The sequence below is a fragment of the Eretmochelys imbricata genome, chromosome 20 (genome assembly GCF_965152235.1).
Source record: "Eretmochelys imbricata isolate rEreImb1 chromosome 20, rEreImb1.hap1, whole genome shotgun sequence".
Classification (NCBI taxonomy): domain Eukaryota; kingdom Metazoa; phylum Chordata; order Testudines; family Cheloniidae; genus Eretmochelys; species Eretmochelys imbricata.
This window is the reverse complement of record NC_135591.1, coordinates 8,186,913-8,205,089: the sequence shown is the minus strand read 5'-3', so window position 1 is coordinate 8,205,089 and position 18,177 is coordinate 8,186,913.

Sequence of the window (18,177 nt, the reverse complement as noted above, 5' to 3'; positions counted from 1 at the left end):
AAGGGCAGCACTGTGTACTCCCAGACTTTGCCCCTTCACCTTGGAGCTGCAGGGGCAACAGGTTTGTAGAATTTTTGGTGGTGCCCAGAACACCTCCCCACCTCCCTCCCTGGCAACCTCCCCACACACACCTGCCGAAGGCTCTGGGAGGGAGTTTGGGTCGGGGAGGGAGTCTGCGGTTCAGGCGATTGGGGTGCACGAGGGGGTGGGGATGCAGGCTCTGAGAGGGAGTTTGGGTGCAGGGGGTGTGAGGGGTCAGGCTCTGAGAAGGAGTTTGGTGGGGGACAGGGTCTGGGGTGCAGGCTCTGGGCTGGGCAGGGGATTGGGGTGCAGGGTGCAGGCTCTGGAAGGGAATCTGGGTGCAGAAGGGGTGAGAGGTCGGGCTCTGGGAGGGAGTTTGGGTGGGGGAGGGGGTCTGGAGTGCAGGCTCTGGGAGGGAGTTTGGGTGGGGGAGGGGGGAGGGGTGCAGGCTCTGGGCAGGGGTGCAGGAGGGGGGAGGGGTGCAGGCTCTGGGAGGGAGTTTGGGTCGGGGAGGGGGTCTGGAGTGCAGGCTCTGGGCAGGGGTGCAGGAGGGGGTGGGGGTGCAGGCTCTGGGAGGGAGTTTGGGGGCGAGAGGGGGTGCGGGGGTGCAGGAGGAAATCTGGGGGCCGGAGGGGGTGCTTGCGGAGGGGGTGTGGGTGCAGGCTCTGGAAGTGGATGGGAGGGTTGGATGCTGACCTGGGGCACCCCCCTCCGGCAGCAGCGGGTCTCCTCACGCGGCTGTCTCCAGGCTCCGCCCCTGCAGCTTCCCATTGGCCGCAGGGGCGTTTGGGGGCGGGGGCAGCGCGCGGCGGCGGCACGACCCCCTCGCACGGGCTGCAAGGACCCGCCGGCGGCCACGTGGCGCGAGCGCGCGGGAAGCGGCTGAGCCCCGCGGCGCCGCTGGGTGGCGGCGGGAGCCCCGGGCTGCTTTAAATCGCCCGGGGGCGGCAGGTGGGGCCGGGGGGCGGTGGGAAACTTTGCTGGAGCCGGGCCCCTGGGACAGGAATATTCCTGGTGCCCGGGCTCCACGGGCCCATAGAACTCGCTGCCAATCAGGTCTGTCCAGAGTGCATTGCCCCCCGTCTCCCGCGCAACCCCCCAGTCCATCCCTCCCTGGCTCCCTGCCCCCTCCTGTCCCTCCGCCCCATCCCTCCCTGCCCCCTCCTGTCCCTCCGCCCCATCCCTCCCTGCCCCCTCCTGCCCCCTGGCTCCCTGCCCCCTCCTGGCTCCCTGCCCCCTCCTGTCCCTCTGCCATAGCCTTTCCCGTCCCTCTTCCATGGGGTTCCCTGCCCCTCCCATGCCATCACTTCCTGTTGCTCTGGAGGCCCCAGTGCTGCTGCCTGCACACCCGGAGTAACTCAGAGGAGGCAGGAGGGCACGATGGGGTGCAGTGAGCCCGCACTGGAGACCAGGCAGGAGACCAGAGGGGGCAGTACTCAGCTGAGCCTGCGTGTCACCTCAGGGTGGTGACCCTTACTCTCTGCAGAGCGAGGAATGGAGGCAAGCCAGAGCCAGATGGGGCATCTTACCTGGGGCTTCAGGAAATATCTACCCCTGGCCACCAAGTAGCCATGGCGGGGAGGGGGGCAGGTCCCAATTCTGGCTGGGACTAGAGCAGATCTTTGAAAACCAGCCAGGCTGGATTGAAAATCCCGGGTGCTGGGGAGTCCCTGTGGCCCAGCCGGTTAGGCTGTGCCAAAATTAGTAATTTGCACCTTATTTCCAGTCTGGGTCTGTTTGGCTTCCAAGCCCAGCCTCTGGCTGCTGTTTGACACCTCTCGGCAGGACTGAAGGGCCCAGGGATAAATCGCTGCTCCCCAGGTGGGTGCGTACAGACTGATCACCACCCCACACCCTCGGGTCTGGAAATGCAGCCGGGCCCGCAAACAGCCCTGCCCTGGCCAGCCCTCAGGCTGCCTGCGGAGCTACCTCTGCCAGGCTCCCCTGAACCGTGCCGCTGAATTAGTGGCCATTCAGCAGGGCTCTGCTCCCTGTCCTGGTGCATGGGTCTGACCCTGCTATGCCACTAGGACTAGGCTTTCCAGGGACCCCCAGACTGGCCTGGCTTCTAAGGACACCGCAGTTCTCCCACGTTCCTGGCTCATGATGCCATGGGGTGGAGGGGGCAAGCTGAGGGTCTTTGAGGCCCTGACTGAACATTGTCAGCCTGTCCAGCTTGTACCTTGAACTCCAGCTGAATCTCCTGGCCTGGGAAAATCACATCGTCCTTGTCCTGAGCTCACCCCGATTTCCTGCTCTGAGCACTCGGTGTCAGGGGAGGGCAAGAGGTAACATTTGCCCAGGGGGCCTCAGGTGGGGGCAGCAGGCCCCACCCAGGAGGAACCTTGCCTTGGTTTTTTTCCCTCCACCCTTGCCCCTGCAGCTCTTCTCTGTGCTGGAAGGACATGCTGAGTTTCCTGTGGGCTGGGTGGGCACTTTCCCATTCACCACGTGCCAGGCTCTGTGTGTTGGTATGGCAGCTCCTGGAAGGAAATGAGCAGGGCCAGACTGTGCCTTTGGAGCCTTAGCACAGCAGGGGCAGAGGTGGGAAGGGGCAAAATAGGACAGAGATGAGAGAGCTGGGGGCTGCAGGTTGGGAGTGAGGGGTGCCGGCAGAGCTGTGCTGGGGGCCAGGGCTGGGATATCAGGGGCTGCAGGTGGGAGTGACGGGCACCAGCAAAGCTGTGCTGGGGGGCAGGGCTGGGATAGCAGGGGCTGTGGGTGGGATTGAGGGGCACCAGCAGAGCTGTGCTGGAGGGCAGGATTGAGCTAGCAGGGGCTGCGGGTCGGGACTTAGGGGTACTGGAGAAGCTGTGGGGGCAGGGCTGGGATAGCAGGGGCTCTGGGTTGGGATTGAGGGGAGCTGGCAGAGCTGTGGTGGGAGCCCAGGGCTGGGATAATAGGGGGCTGAGGGTCCTGATGGAGGGGCACCGGCAGAGCTGTGGGGGCGGTGTAGAGCTGGGATAGCAGGGGCTGTGGGTGGGATTGAGGGGCACTGGCAGAGCTGGGGGGGCAGGGCTGGGATAGCAGGGGCTGCGGGCCGGGATTGAGGGCACCGGCAGAGCTGTGGGGGCAGTGTAGGGCTGGGATAGCAGGGGCTGTGGGTGGGATGAGGGGCACCGGCAGAGCTGGGGGGGCAGGGCTGGGATAGCAGGGGCTGTGGGTGGGATTGAGGGGCACCAGCAGAGCTGGGGGGCAGGGCTGGGATAGCAGGGGCTGTGGGTGGGATTTAGGGGCACCGGCAGAGCTGTGGGGGCAGGGCTGGGATAGCAGGGGCTGTGGGTGGGATTGAGGGGCACTGGCAGAGCTGGGGGGGCAGGGCTGGGATAGCAGGGGCTGTGGGTGGGATTGAGGGGCACTGGAAGATCTGGGGGCGGTGTAGGGCTGGGATAGCAGGGGCTGTGGGTGGGATTGAGGGGCACTGGAAGATCTGGGGGCGGTGTAGGGCTGGGATAGCAGGGGCTGCGGGCCGGGATTGAGGGGCACCAGCAGAGCTGTGGGGGCAGGGCTGGGATAGCAGGGGCTGTGGGTGGGATTGAGGGGCACTGGCAGAGCTGTGGGGGCAGGGCTGGGATAGCAGGGGCTGCGGGCCGGGATTGAGGGGCACTGGCAGAGCTGGGGGCGGTGTAGGGCTGGGATAGCAGGGGCTGCAGGTCAGGAGTGAGGGGCACCGGCAGCGGGATGACTGGGGTGCTCAGGGATGGGATAGCAGAGGTTTCAGGACAGGGCAGGCTGTCGTGTGTAGAGTGCTCAGAGCTGCCCTGTATCTGCCCTTTCTCTGTTCCGTCCCTGCTCCCAGAATGCACCAGGCCCTGGACTGAACTCTTCCCCTGCGGGCTGAGCTGGTTTTGTTTGCTGTGATCCTGTTGGATGGGCAGAGGGGGAAGTGACAGTCCCACCCCAGAGCCAACGCCCATCTCTGTCACCCAGCACCCTTAGCCCCGGATCAACCCAGCCTGGTCAGACGGGTTCATCCTCCCTGCCTGGGGAAGATAAACCAATGACTTGCCAGGGAGGGAGGGAGGGGTGTGTGTGTGTGTGTGTGTGTGTGGCCGTGGCCACAGCCACACAGCTGCTGTTAGTGCACTAACTTGGGCGGAAGCTGCTGTGTAGATGGATCCTAAACGTGGAGCAGGCGCTAGGGGAAAACCCCCCAGCCTGGGGATTTCTGGGCACTGCCCATCCCCATGGCTCCTGTGGCTGCCCCGCAGGCCCAGCAAGGCCTCTGGAGGGCGACTCGCATTACCTGGGGGAAGAGGTGACCCAGGCAGCAGGGGGTCTGACTTACTGATAAAATTGGCCTCTTCACTCCATGGTGCTCGGCGGGCTGGGTCAGTACCGGCACCTACCAGTAACAGATCGGGGTGGGGGGCAGCCAAGCCCAGACAGGGGAAATGACTCAGTCCAGGCTGCCCAAGGAGTTGGTGGCAGAGCCAGGAATGGAGCTCAGGTCTCCTGGGCAGTGACGATTCTTAGTGTCCACATAGCTCCTGGCATGGCCACGGCACCATGTGGAGATTAGCCAAGGAATCCACATGGCCCCGAGGAGAGGATCCTCCTCGTTGGTCTGAGTTCCTGCGTCACTGTGCATTGCCCAGACGGGGGAGCTGAGGTAAACATGGGGAAGTGGGTCACCCCAGGTCACCGTGACAGAGAAAAACTGAAAGCTCAGGACTGCAGCAGGCGCCCATTCCAACCGAACTGTGCTGTGGGGAGGGGAGCGCTCTGTCCAGTGGTGAACGAGGTGTTAGGGGCATGGGAAGGTTCTGGCATTGTACCAGGAATTGTACCAAGCCATGTGTGTGGCACTTTGCCCAGGCCTGGGTGCCCAGCCTCCAGGAGGGATCACTGCTCCAGCTCCGCTTGGTCCCAGAAAAGAGTCTGAGCTGGGCAGGAGAAGAAAGGAGACTTGATCCAGCCTTCATCAACCCCTTCTGATGAATAGCACTTACTTGGTGCTGAGCTCCTGCGGGCCCCTTTTCCTCACAGCCGGACTCTCTCCGCTCAGCTGCCCCTGGCGTTCCTGGGCAGTAGGAGGCTCCGGTGGCTCTTATATATCCTGTGATTAGCCAGGATTGCATGAGAAATCTGCAATGACTTCACTGCAGCGGCACGTCGCCCATTCACTGCACAGCTAATGTCATCTCAGCCAGCTCCCTGCCCCAGTCGGGACTTCCCCAGGGATTCCTGACCTGCTGACCTGCTGCCCTCCCTGACCTGCCCAGGAAGCTCCCTTGCACCCACTAGCCCCACTCCGTGCCCGCAGGAATTCCCCTGGGCACTCGAGCTGCTCTCTGTAGTAGGAACCCTCTTGGCCATGCTCCTATGGAATGACGATCACCTCAGCCCTGGATGTGGGGCTGGCACTTCTCCCTGTGGCCATGAAGGGCCCAGGGCCAGGCAGGAAGCATCAGACGCACACGGGGCTCTGGAGAGAGCTGGTTTTGCTTGGCTGGTTTGTTCCAGCGGAGCGAGTTAAAGTGAGAGCAGCGTGTGCCCCTGTGCGTGCATGCATCTGTAGTCACCCACAGGCAACTGTCTGTACAAGCATGTGCGTATGAGCATGAATGTATGCGGGTGTGTGTTCACATGCAGAGGTGTGTAGGTGTGTGTGTAACCCACACACCTCCTGGATGTGGTGTTCTGTCCCATCAAATGGCACTGAGACCACTTAAAGAGAGAGATTAATAAGTTTGCTCTACAGTTTTAGCTAAGAGCCAGTTGGCTTTTAGCTCATGCGGTAGAGGCTCATGCACTAAGCTCCAGCGGTCCCAGGTTCAATCCCACCCGACGATGATTGGGGTCTGTCGGTGTTACATGTGCACACATTCAGGTGTGTGTAGGTGTGTGGTCACATGCAGGGGTGTGTAGGTGTGTGTGTGCACCTGCAGGCGTGTATAGGCATGCACACACATGTAGGTGTGTGTACGTGTCAGTGTACTGGGGGTTTGCTGGTTCAGGGCGAGCTGCGTCGCTGCCCCATCTCAGACTTTTTGTCTTCACCTGTCTCAGGTGGAATCCTGCCATTCTGCCGCTCTCTGAGCAAGCTGCAAGCCGGTGTGTCTTCCCCGTGACCAAGAGCCCCTTCTGCCAGCACCTGTTTCTGGGGCCTGGTATCAGAGAATAGAGGGCTTTAACCTGATGTCCGTCATCCTTTGGGGAATAGGGGTGTTCAGAGCCTGCAGGCTAAATCTTAGTGTGGCACAGCCAGATACAGTTTCCACACCAGGTCATGAGCTGAGCCGAGCCCAGGCTTCCCCAGAGCGTCACCTCGCCCGGAGGAACTGTGGAAGCTGCAGCTGCCTGGGCCACTCTGGGATGCGACCGGAGTACGTCACTGGGGGTTGACTAATGCAAGTGAAGGCCACATCTCTTTCCTAATGCAGATGCACACACACACACACCCATTGGCCATCTAGCTGGGTCTCTCGTCTCCAGGCCCCCAGCAGGCTCCGAATCTGCATCAGAGATCCCTTTCCCCCACCTCCAGCAAAGGCCCTGGTTGGTAACAAAGTGGGAATTTTCTGTAATATTTTTATGAGTCCTATTGGTACCTCAGTTTCCCTTATATTTTGCATGGCTACCTGGTGGGGTGGGGAAGGGCTACATTTGCTCTCAGGGCCGACAAAGAGCTATAGGTGTGTGTCGCCTTCCTGACTGGATGGAATGAAGAATCATTATGGAACTGGCTGAAACTGACCCACATCAACAAGGGGGCCAGACAGACAATACCAGCTCCAATGACTCATGAAGTTCCTTTCCTCTCATCAGGGAAGCTGAGCAAAGACTCCAGCTTGAGAGCAAATGATTGTGAGGTGTGGGGTAAGTGTGAACTCTGGAAGAAGCGCTGGGGCTCTCTCACTTGGGAACTGACTAAGGAGGTCAGACTGAGAGACAGACAGACACAGCCTGAAAATGGGGTTCAGTCATGCTTGGCTGGATGCTGATCTCACAAGAATAGCCTATGTTTTAGCCTTCAGTTCTCTGTGCTGACCTTAGGGTTCCAGTGTTCCAGTCGGCTAATAAACCCAGCTGTTTTGACAACGTTGTGTGAGATTGTCACTGCAAATGCTGGGTGAGGTGCATTAATCCCTGCAGAACGGACTGGTCTCTATCAGGGGCTGTCTCAGTTGGACTCACTGAGCAGAGCTCATGGGATGAAGCAGGAGGACTGAAGCCCAGAAGTTCAGCCTCAGAAGGTGGTGAGGCTGCATGGCCTGCCCTGAAGGAGACTGAGACCCCTTGGGGGTGTGGCACATCAGAGGGGTTCCTCCACAAGACTGTTCCAAAGCTGGGGGTGTAGCACCAATCCTGTGGATCTGTGACAGTTGGTGGCAGTGGTGGGATACTGAATGCACCACGAGTATTTTGCAATAAGTGACTTGCAGCAGAAAAAAAAGGGCAGTCAATAGAAACATCAAGGAAATTACATACAAACATCTCTCTAAGACGGATATCACAAACATGTGCAAGGAGAGAGGGTTAAGTGTTGGGAAGCTCAACAAGGAGCAGCTGAGTTGAATGGCTGGAGAAGGATGGTCAGTCCAAGAAGCAGATTCCAGGCCCAGGAGGGGTTACAAGACGGTCCAACAGTGACAGAGGCAGCAGCAGGGTGTCCTTGAGATCTGGTTCCTCATCGAGCATGGTGTCTTCATGATCAGGTCCCCATCGATGGATTTGAAGTGGTGAGAGTTGGAGCTGAAAGTGAAGGGGCTAGCAGACCATGAGAGGGAACGAGCTGACCGTGAGAAGCAGTGAAAACATGATGAAGAACAGCAAAAACATGAGGAAAAGCAGAGAAAGCATGAACTGGAGATGGAGAGATGGAGGGGCAAGGGGACCCACCAAGCGGTACGTGGGGATGCCAATTCTGCAGGGAACCTAAATACCAAATTGTTGCCCCAGCTTAAGAAGTGGGGGGGAGGGGGGGAATATAGATACCTACCTCACTGCCTTTGCAAAGGGTTGTGGTTTGAACCAGACTCACCCTGTGGATGGGCTTTGCTATCTCACCCCCTTACTCTGTCCCAAAGCGATACACATACAGCCAGGTGGATGGAGCTGATACTGGGGACTATGAACAGTTCAAAATGCTGTGCTGCTTAAGTTCGAATTGACACCTGGGGCTTATAGGAAAAGGTTTTAAAGTGTGCAAAAGACCCAGGGTGTGACCTAAATGGAAGCCCCCACCCTGAGGGGAGAATATCTCCACAAATGGTGTATGGGTGCGGGCGTCACCACGCTGGAGGATTTGTACAACCTGGTTGTGTTGGAACAACTCTATGAGATCTGCCCTCAAAAGCTTAAAGTGTGGTTAGTGGCCAGGAAGCCTCAAGATCTGTGCAGTGCAGGCTGCTTGGCAGGTGAGTTTGGGAATAGCAGGTCCAGCTGTGAAAAGAGACCCAAAGGGACTGGCCTAAGCATGGGTCCAGGGAAAGGAAACCAATGGAGGCTCCTCAGAAGTGGGACTCAGGTAAACCCGAAGTGGGGGGAGCGGTGGATGCAGGTAGAGCTCCTCCAAGGGGGATCAGGTTTGCAGGAAAACAGGGCATAAGTGGGCAAAATGCCTGAGGACTGATGAAATCAGGCTTGCCCAGGGCAAAGGGGCTAGCAACTCATCCATCTGTGCAGCCAAGAAGGTAGCCTGAGCTCGGGTTCCAGGAGTGTGTCTGTATGTTTGGAGGAAAGCCATCAGACAGACAGCTCCTCGGGGGCCCGGGGGATGGTGAGAGATGGACTCCCACTCCAGGCATAGGTACACATGTCCTGCTGTCTTCTCCTGGGCTCAGACATCTGAACCCCAGTGGGAGCAGAAGGTCGTGGCTAATGGGAAGACATTCATGGGGTGGAGAGATTCTGGGTCAGAGAGAATCCGTGTCAAACCATGTATGGTGCAACCCCATCAGCTGCTGAAAGGCTTTGTAACCTGCGTGAAGGTCCCAAACGTGAAGCCATTTGCCCTGCCTGTGGCTCAGGTTCCTGTGCAGACACAGGAAGGAGCGGGGGGAGAGGGGTGGACTGGTAGTTGGGGTTCTCCCAGGATATCAGCTTGGACACCCTTTGGGGAATGACTGTATCACTCTAAGACAAAATACAGTCCTTGTGTCTGTACCAGCCCAGGAGTTGAACCTAATCCAGAAGGCTTAGAGTACATGAAAAGGCTTAGAGTTGTGAATGAAAATGCAAATAGCTTTGCTAGCAGGGACGAGGAGGGTTTTTTCCCCTTGCTTGCAACACTGGGGAAAAGCTGCTAAGTTCAGGACACCTTCCTGTCTGTAACCAGACACCTGGATCTGAGTGGGGCACAGGAGGGGCCCCCACCCAGTGGAGATGTGAGTCACCCTGGCTCAGGAGTAACTTCCCTGAAACCTGATGCTGTGATCCTGGGAGCTAGCTCATAGTATGTCCTTACTGGGAAAGTAAAGGCTGGGCTGAGCCTTGTGGTAGCTGAGACCCCAGCTGAATGGGGGAGACACAGGCAGGGAAAGGGGGCTGCTAAATGTGTTTCCCCTGTTCAGGGAAGCAAGAAGCCCCAGAGAAAGGTAAAGCAGCTAGAAAGCCACTGCTGGTAACAGAGACCCCTGGTCAGAGTGTGGACATGGCCGGGGTAGGTTCTTTTAACCCAGAGAGCCCCGAAGTGTGTGTGTGAGGGGAGATGGGCTCCTTGCATATGCACAGCCCTGGGGTTGGGACACAGCTCCAGAGGGGTGCTGTCAGTGCACGGAAGCACCCTGCATCCCTGCCTCACCAGCCTCTGGGACATCAGAGCCCCAGAGATGTGGCTGGATTAAGCCCAACCTTGCAGGGGACAAACCTACACTGAGCCTCCCAAATGCTCAAGGGGTCACTCAATAACCTAACCTAGGCATCAGGATACCCCCGGCTGCAGCCACGCTGGCTGACACATGGAGGAATGTGGGTGCACTCCACTCCACGCACCCTGGCATAGGAGGTGGGAGGAGGTAGTGGCAGGACCCATTCCAGTTTCACACCAAAGGTTTCAGGGTGGCAAAAGGGCAGAGGGCTGCATGAAAACTCCTGACGTGTGCCCTGCTGGTGCCATCTAACATACCAAACCAAAGGGAGGAAGTCAAACTGCTCTGACCTGTGTATTGGAAACTGTACATGTGATTGATTAGAAACTGCTGTAGGAATCTTGGACATGCCTGGCAGGACAGCTACCAGGGGGCTGGGAAAGATGCTGTGGTGCCTATGGAGAACGTTTGTGAAGCCACACTTCCCCAGGGCACTGGTAAACGGGACCCTGCTCAGCTCAGTCTCACAGGGGGAAGAGATACGAGGAAAAGAGGACAGACTGAGAGCGAGACATAGAGCATGAACAATGGGGTTCACTCCAGCTTGGCTGGGATCTGGGCTAACCAGAATGGTCTGTGCTTTAACCGTCACTGCTCTGTGTTGACCTAAGGACTTCCCGTGCTGAGTTCCAGGTGACTAATAAACCTGACTGTTTTGACAGCACGGTGTGAGGGTCACTGTAACTACGGGGTCGGGGCATTAATCCCTGCATTGTGTACAGTGCTGATTTCTTGTAATATGGCTTCATCAATTGTGCTAAAGCAAATCAAGAAACCAAAGCCCCGATGTGTTATTTGCACTGAAGTGCTTGCGAATTTAAAGCCGTCAAAGTTGAGCAGACATTTAGAAACAAAACGTACAGGACTCATGGATAAACCATTGGACTATTTTCAAAGGAAGCAACGGGAACTTAACTTATCAGGTCAGGTTCTCAGCCGGTCAACCACCTTGAACAATAAAGCACAACTGGCATCGTATTTGGTCGCATATCATGTGGCAAAAGCGAAAATAGCCCATACAGTTGCTGAAAAAATTATTCTTCCAGCATCTGTAGATATGGTGTGGACAATTTTTTATGAGAAGTCTGCTGAAAAATGGAAAAGTATTCCACTCGGTGATAACACAGTGTCTTGGCGAATACACGATATTGCAGAGAATTTGGAAGCTCAACTTGTAGCGTGGTTACAGTCAGTTGGGGATTTTGCTATACAACTTGATGAAAGTACTGATATTTCAGATTGTGCAACACTGTTAGTTTATGCAAGGTACATATGGCAAGATGACTTTTAAGGAGGATTTGCTATCTTGTCTGACCCTACCAACAAATGCAACAGGGGCACAGATATTTGATGCACCAAATGACTGTGTAGTTGGAAAGTGCAAAGGAATAACAAGTGACGGTGCAGCAAATATGACCAGAAAGAACAGTGGAGTAGTGAAAAAAATCTTTGAGGCAGCTGGCAATGACATTGTTTGGAATCATTGTTTCATTCACCGAGAAGCTTTGGCATCCAGGGGTATTCCTCCTGATCTTATGGCAATACTGAAGGAAGCAGTCAAAATCGTAAACTTCATTAAAGGGAGCTCACTTAATCGCAGGCTTTTAGAAGTGCTATGCTCAGACATGGGAGCAGAACACATCCATTTACTGTTTCACACTGAAGTAAGGTGGCTGTCATGGGGCAGAGTGCTTACCAGGGTGTATGTACTCAGGAATGAGATTCATGTTTTTTTGGTGGTGAAAGAGTCTAACTTGGCAACTTTGTTTGACGATGACAGTTGGTTAATAAAGTTGTCATCCCTTGCTGACATTTTCTTGATTTAAATGAACCAAACTTAAGTTATAAAGAAGATGCAATGATTTGTTTCGACATTGTGAAGAGATACAAGTGATAGCCATTGGCACTGTGGCCAGCACATCAGAACAGTAATCAGCCCAGCTACGACATGTTCCCAACACTGTTACAACACATTGAGGAGAACAACACCAGTGAGGAAAAACTGAATGAAATGAAAACTATCATACAGTTACATCTCACTGCTCTGTCTGACAGTTTTAGTCGCTATTTCCCAATAAACAAGTTTGAATATTTGAATGAAAAACGCTGTGTGAAAGATCCTTTTGCCTTCGAAAACCCCGAGGCAACAATGGAGCTAAATCTGATGCCTGAGCAAGGGAATGAATTGCTGCATCTCACCTGTGATAACACTCTGAAAACACGGCACAAGTCAGTAAACTTGTCATCATTTTGGATCGGTGTTTCCAAAGACTATCCACTGCTTAGTAAAGTGAGGGTATGGCTACACTTGCAGCTGTAGAGGACTGTGAGTTAAACCCGCCCTCGGAGACCGCAGCAGGGAAAGCGCTGCCCTGTGTTTACACTGTCAGCTGACAGCGCATGGGCGGGGCCACATTTGTGGCACTTGCAGCGGCACTGGGAGTGGTGCAGAATGGGCAGCTATCCCACAGAGCACCTCTTCCCATTCTGGTCCTGTGGCTTGTGGGAAGGTGGCAGGGGAGGGGTGCAGGGGATTCTGGGTCCTGTCCCAATGCCCCGTGATGCATCGCTTCGCATCTCAGTAATCCCTGCGCTTCCGTCCACATTTGGCACCATCTTTCGAAGTTTTTTGCACTATGCGCTCTGTCTTCCCTTTCGGTCTGCAGGAATGGAGCCCAAAGTGCTGAGGAATATGCTGATGGGTCTCGCCAGCATGTCACGTTTGGCAGTTGAGTTACTCCTTAAGCTACAAACTGACAGTGAGGAGTCCGATGATGATGTCAACTCACATAACGCATACGACATGAGTTTGCTTGTGGCATTCACAGACATGCTCACCACCGTGGAAAGCCACTTTTGGGCTCAGGAAACAAGCACTGAGTGGTGGGATCACATTGTCATGCAAGTCTGGGATGACAAGCAGTGGGTGCAGAAATTTTGGATGAGAAACACCACTTTCATGGGACTGTATGAGGAGCTCGCCCCACACACTGCGGCGCAAGGACACGAGATTGAGAGCTGCCTTGCCGGTGGAGAAGTGGGTAGCTATTGCAGTTGGGGATTGGTCCTGCTTTGAGCAGGGGGTTGGACTCGATGACCTCCTGAGGTCCCTTCCAACCCTGATATTCTATGATTCTATACAGTCTGGAAGCTGGCAATTCCAGACAGCTACCAGTCGGTCACTAACCAGTTTGGTGTGGGGAATTCAACTGTGGGAATTGTGTTTATGCAAGTTTGCAGGGCCATTAATTGCATCCTGCTCAGAAGAACCGTGACTTTAGGTAACATGCATGACATTGTGGCTGGCTTTGCACAAATGGGTTTACCTAAATGTGGAGGGGTGATAGATGGGACACATATTCCAATTCTGGCACCAGCCCACCTAGCCTCTGAGAACGTTAATCGGAAGGGGGTATTTCTTTATGGTTCTCCAGGCGCTTGTGGATCACAGTGGGCATTTCATTGACATTAACGCAGACTGGCCTGGAAAGGTGCATGACACACGCATCTTTTGGAACACAGGCCTGTTCAGGAAGCTGCAAGCTGGGACTTTCTTCCCGGACCAGAAGATCACTGTAGGGGAAGTCGAAATGCCCATTATGATCCTTGGAGACCCCACTTACCCTTTAATGCCGTGGCTCATGAAACCCTACACAGGGAGCCTTGACAGCAGCAAGGAGTGGTTCAACAACAGGATGAATTGGTGCAGAATGACTGTGGAGTGTGACTTTTGGCCATTTAAAGGGCTGCTGGCGCTGTCTGTTTGGGAAGCTGGACCTGGCCCATGACAACATCCCCACAGGTATATCCATGTGCTGTACCCTCTATAACATTTGTGAAGAGAAGGGTGAAAGATTCACTCAGGCATGGAACTTGGAGGTTCAATACCTGGAGGCTGAATTTGAACAGCCAGAGAGCAGGGCTATTAGAGGGGCTTAGCACAGGACTGCAAGGATTAGGGATGCCTTGAGGGACCAATTTGAGGCTGAAAGCCACCAGTAATGTTTGGTGCCCTGCATGGGAATGAAGAGCAGTGGTTCCAATATTAGTAGGAATCCGTGTTTGCTACACTGACTTGCAGTGCCTGTTGCTTTCCTGGACTAAGGTATCTTTTACTTAATGCAATAATAAAGAATGTTTTCAAAGCCAAAAAAATCCATTTATTGAAAAGAAAATTCATTTATTGACAAGAAACACAACTGCTTGGGAAACAGAAAGGGCAAGGGGGTGTCGTGGGGTTCAATCACATATTTGCATATGTCCTGTTATCATACTCAGCCTTCCTGTCTGGAGGGCCGTGCAATGAGTGCTGCACTTCAGGCTGGCTAAAATGCATAGTGATGGGGGTTGAGTGCAGTGGGTAAGGGTTGTAGTTTGCAGGGCTGGGTCGTGAAGCTACAGGTGTTGGAGGCAGTTGATGGCAATAAGAACCCGGATGTGGGGCAAAGTGGGTTGGAGGTGACATGGGGGCACAAGGGAAAGAGTTTTGGGACAAAGGCTGCGGGGGGGCAGGTGCAGAAGTGCTCTGCCTGCATTGCTGCGAGCGCCTGTATTGAGTTGGCTTGGCGCTCCATGATGCTTAGCAGCTGCTCCGTGCTTTGGTGCCGGTGATCCGCATTCTGCTGGCAGACCCTCCTTTCACTCTCCTGCTACTCCTGCGCTTTTTGATTTTCATTAAGGGACTGCTGCATTACTTCATGCAGCATGTCCTCTTTTCTTCTACGTGGCCGCTTCTTAATTCTTTGGAGTCTTTCGTCCAGTGATAACAAGGATGGCTGAGATCTCAAGGTTGCATCTGTAAAGCCAAAATGGAACACTTAACAAAGGTAGCATTGTTCACACCAGACAGAGCAATGATTTGTCCGTAGTTAAAGATAAGCACAGTCTACACAATAGCAGAATTTTCCCGTCCCAAAGTGAGTGCACATAACCCACAGGAGCCCCAAAATGGTGAGTAAGCACAGGGGCAAGGGGGACTGATTGATTCACGGCCATACTGTCCTCTGGGGTTCAGTGCCTTGGGGAAAGCTAACAGCTGCAGGGGGCCCCTATACCGAACACTGTCCCCACATTTTCCACAGGAGTTCGTCCTGGAAGATATCTCGCTGCTGAGGGTGACCTGGGAAGCAAGGGAGGGTCTTCTACTACAATGTGGCTTCTGCCCTGGCCCATATGCAGCTTGCCTCTGTGCAGCAATGATCCCCCTGCCCCTGACGGCACAGTGGCGCGGACATGTTAGCCTGACTGGGGCAAGGAGCACAGTAGCTCTGCCAAGGAACTTGCGCAAGCGCGTTGCCCAGGTTCTGGATGAGACCTTTGAAGAGATCACTGAGGCCGATTTCTGCGATGTGAGAGAGCACATCAAGGCCCTATTCCACATCTAGGCATGCATGCAGCCCAAACCCTCCTTGCCCCAAGAGCCCGCACCGAATAACTTCCTTCCCAAAATAAAAGCCGCTTACCGGGCACCTCCTCTGGTGTTTGTCCTTCCCCAAGCACCGGCTGCTGCAACTGGCTACCTTCCTCCTGGCTTGAGAACAGCTCGAGGGATGCGGGGCTGTTTCCCTCCTACTCAGCACCCTCGCTCCCGCTTTCCTCCTCCTCCTCCTGCCTTGTTGAACTGGGCGCTGAAGTGTCCACGGTGGAGGTGGGGTCGCCCCCAAGTATTGCATCCAGCTCTTTGTAGAAACGGCAGGTTGTGGGGGCAGCCCCGGAGCGGCGGTTTGCCTCACAGGCTTTGTGGTAGGCATTCCGCAGCTCCTTCACTTTAAGCCTGCACTGCAGTGCGTCCCAGTCACAGGCCCTTTCGATCATGTCCCTTGATATCTGCCCGAAGGTATTGTAATTCCTACAGCTGGAGCGCAGCTGGGATTGGGCAGCTTCCTCCCCCAAACACTGCTGAGGTCCAGCACCTCGCCATTGCTCTATACTGGGGCTCGCCTGGTGTGTGGAGGCATGGTCACCTGGAAAGATTCACTGAGAGCACTCCATGTCTTGCTGAGCAAACAGGAGGGGAATTTTCAAAATTCCCAGAGAATTTAAAGGGTGGGTCTGATGGTTGGTCACCTGCAGGCAGGGCAGTAGAGTTCAAAGTGATGACCAGAGTGGCTAGAACAGGAATTGTGGGACACTTCTGGAGGCCGATCAGAGCGCATTAATAGACCAGGGTGTCCAGACTGGCACTGCAGCGCTCCAGCCGGGGAGCAGCAAGCATTATGCGTCTCATTGAGGTGGATTACCAGGAGTGCTCCAGCCATGGAGTCTGGGCGCTCTACATGCCTTGCCAGTGTGGACACGGCGTGTGTTAGGGCGCCCAGGGCTGCTTTAATGCGCTCTAACTCACAAATGTAGCCAAGCCCTTAGTGTGCTCTTGTTGCTGCCTTTCACAACAACCTACATGTGTGAAGTGGGATTTTCAACTATGACAGAATTAAAAACCAAAGGAAGAAACTGACTGAACAGTGGACCTGCTATGCGGATAGCCCTTTCATCCTGTGATCCTGACTGGAATGAGATCATGAGGAACAAACAGGCCCGCCAGTCACATTAAGTAAGTGAAACTCAACCTGATTGCCTTTATAGTGTTTTGTTTGGAAGTAATGGCTTTGTCTAGTGTTAGTTATGTAAAGTGGGCTAAGCTGGAATGTATTGCAATATTATGATTTTATGAAAACTCTAGTCAAAAGATATCATTAGGATGGGTCACAGGCATCGACAATTTTCTTCATCTGATTGACAAAGCAGGGCAGGCTAATTAGGGAGACAGGAGGCCCCAGGGATCCTTTCCATGTGAGCTGAAATTGCCTGGAACAGAGTGGGGCTGAGCTAAGGAGAGAGCAGGAGCCTGAGCTGGGGAGCAGAGCTGCACCAGCCAGAGCCAGAGAGAACCAGAGAAGCAACCCAGGGAGCAGATCTGTGCTGGGAGCAGGGCCACAGAAGCAGCCCAGGGAGAATTATTATTATTATTATTTTCACGAGAAAAAGAGTTTGAAAACCACTGGGCTAGGATGTCCCCACTCCAGGGTGTTCTCTCTGCTCTGGGCACTTCCCTGACCCCACTGATCGTCACATATAGTTTGAAGCAAATACAATTTATTAAAACATCAATCCATTTTTTAAAAAAAGGATAAAATGGGAAAGGTTTAAGGAAAACACATAACTCTGCTCTGTGGCTTGGTGACATCACAACCAGCCGTCTCTGGAATGTCAGGGCAGTTCACAGTCTGTCCCTCATGCTCCCAGGTCTCCTGCCCCGGCCCTAGCTGTGCTGCAGGGATGCTGCAGGTTGGACACTTGCTCTGGTGGTAGCCACACGCCCTCTGGCTCTAGGTGGCAGGAGCCTTAGAATCATAGAATATCAGGGTTGGAAGGGACCTCAGGAGGTCACCTAGTCCAACCCCCTGCTCAAAAGCAGGAACCATACCCAATTAAATCATCCCAGCCAGGGCTTTGTCAAACCTGACCTTAAAAACCTCTAAGGAAGGAGATTCCACCACCTCCCTAGGCAACGCATTCCAGTGTTTCACCACCCTCCTAGTGAAAAAGTTTTTCCTAATATCCAACCTAAACCTCCCCCACTGCAACTTGAGACCATTACTCCTTGTTCTGTCATCTTCTACCACTGAGAATAGCCTAGAACCATCCTCTCTGGAACTACCTCTCAGGTAGTTGAAAGCAGCTATCAAATCCCCCCTCATTCTTCTCTTTTGCAGACTAAACAATCCCAGTTCCCTCAGCCTCTCCTCATAACTCATGTGTTCCAGACCCCTAATCATTTTTGTTGCCCTTCGCTGGACTCTCTCCAATTTATCCACATCCTTCTTGTAGTGTGGGGCCCCTTCTTCCCAGGGTCAGTACCCCCCCCATCAGGGTTATGATCCCCCTCCAAGTCTGGCCTGCAAGGCCTCTTGCCTGGGGGCATCTCCCTGCGCTGCGACCACTGTCCAGGGTCTCCCCTCTCTCCTCACAGTGCTCACTGCTCCAACTCCAGCCCTAGCACTGATGCTGCTCTACCTCCAGCTCCCTGGGCTGCTTTTCTGGCCCCTCTGACTCTGGTTGCTGCAGCTCTGCTCCCAGCACAGTTCTGCTCCCTGGGCGGCTTCTGTGGCCCTGCTCCCAGCACAGATCTGCTCCCTGGGTTGCTTCTCTGGTTCTCTCTGGCTCTGGCTGGTGCAGCTCTGCTCCCCAGCTCAGACTCCTGCTCTCTCCTTAGCTCAGCCCCACTCTGTTCCAGGCAATTTCAGCTCACATGGAAAGGATCCCTGGGGCCTCCTGACTCTCTCATTAGCCTGCTCTGCCTTGTCAATCAGGCTGACCTGGAGCACTGGCCTCTCCCCATTGC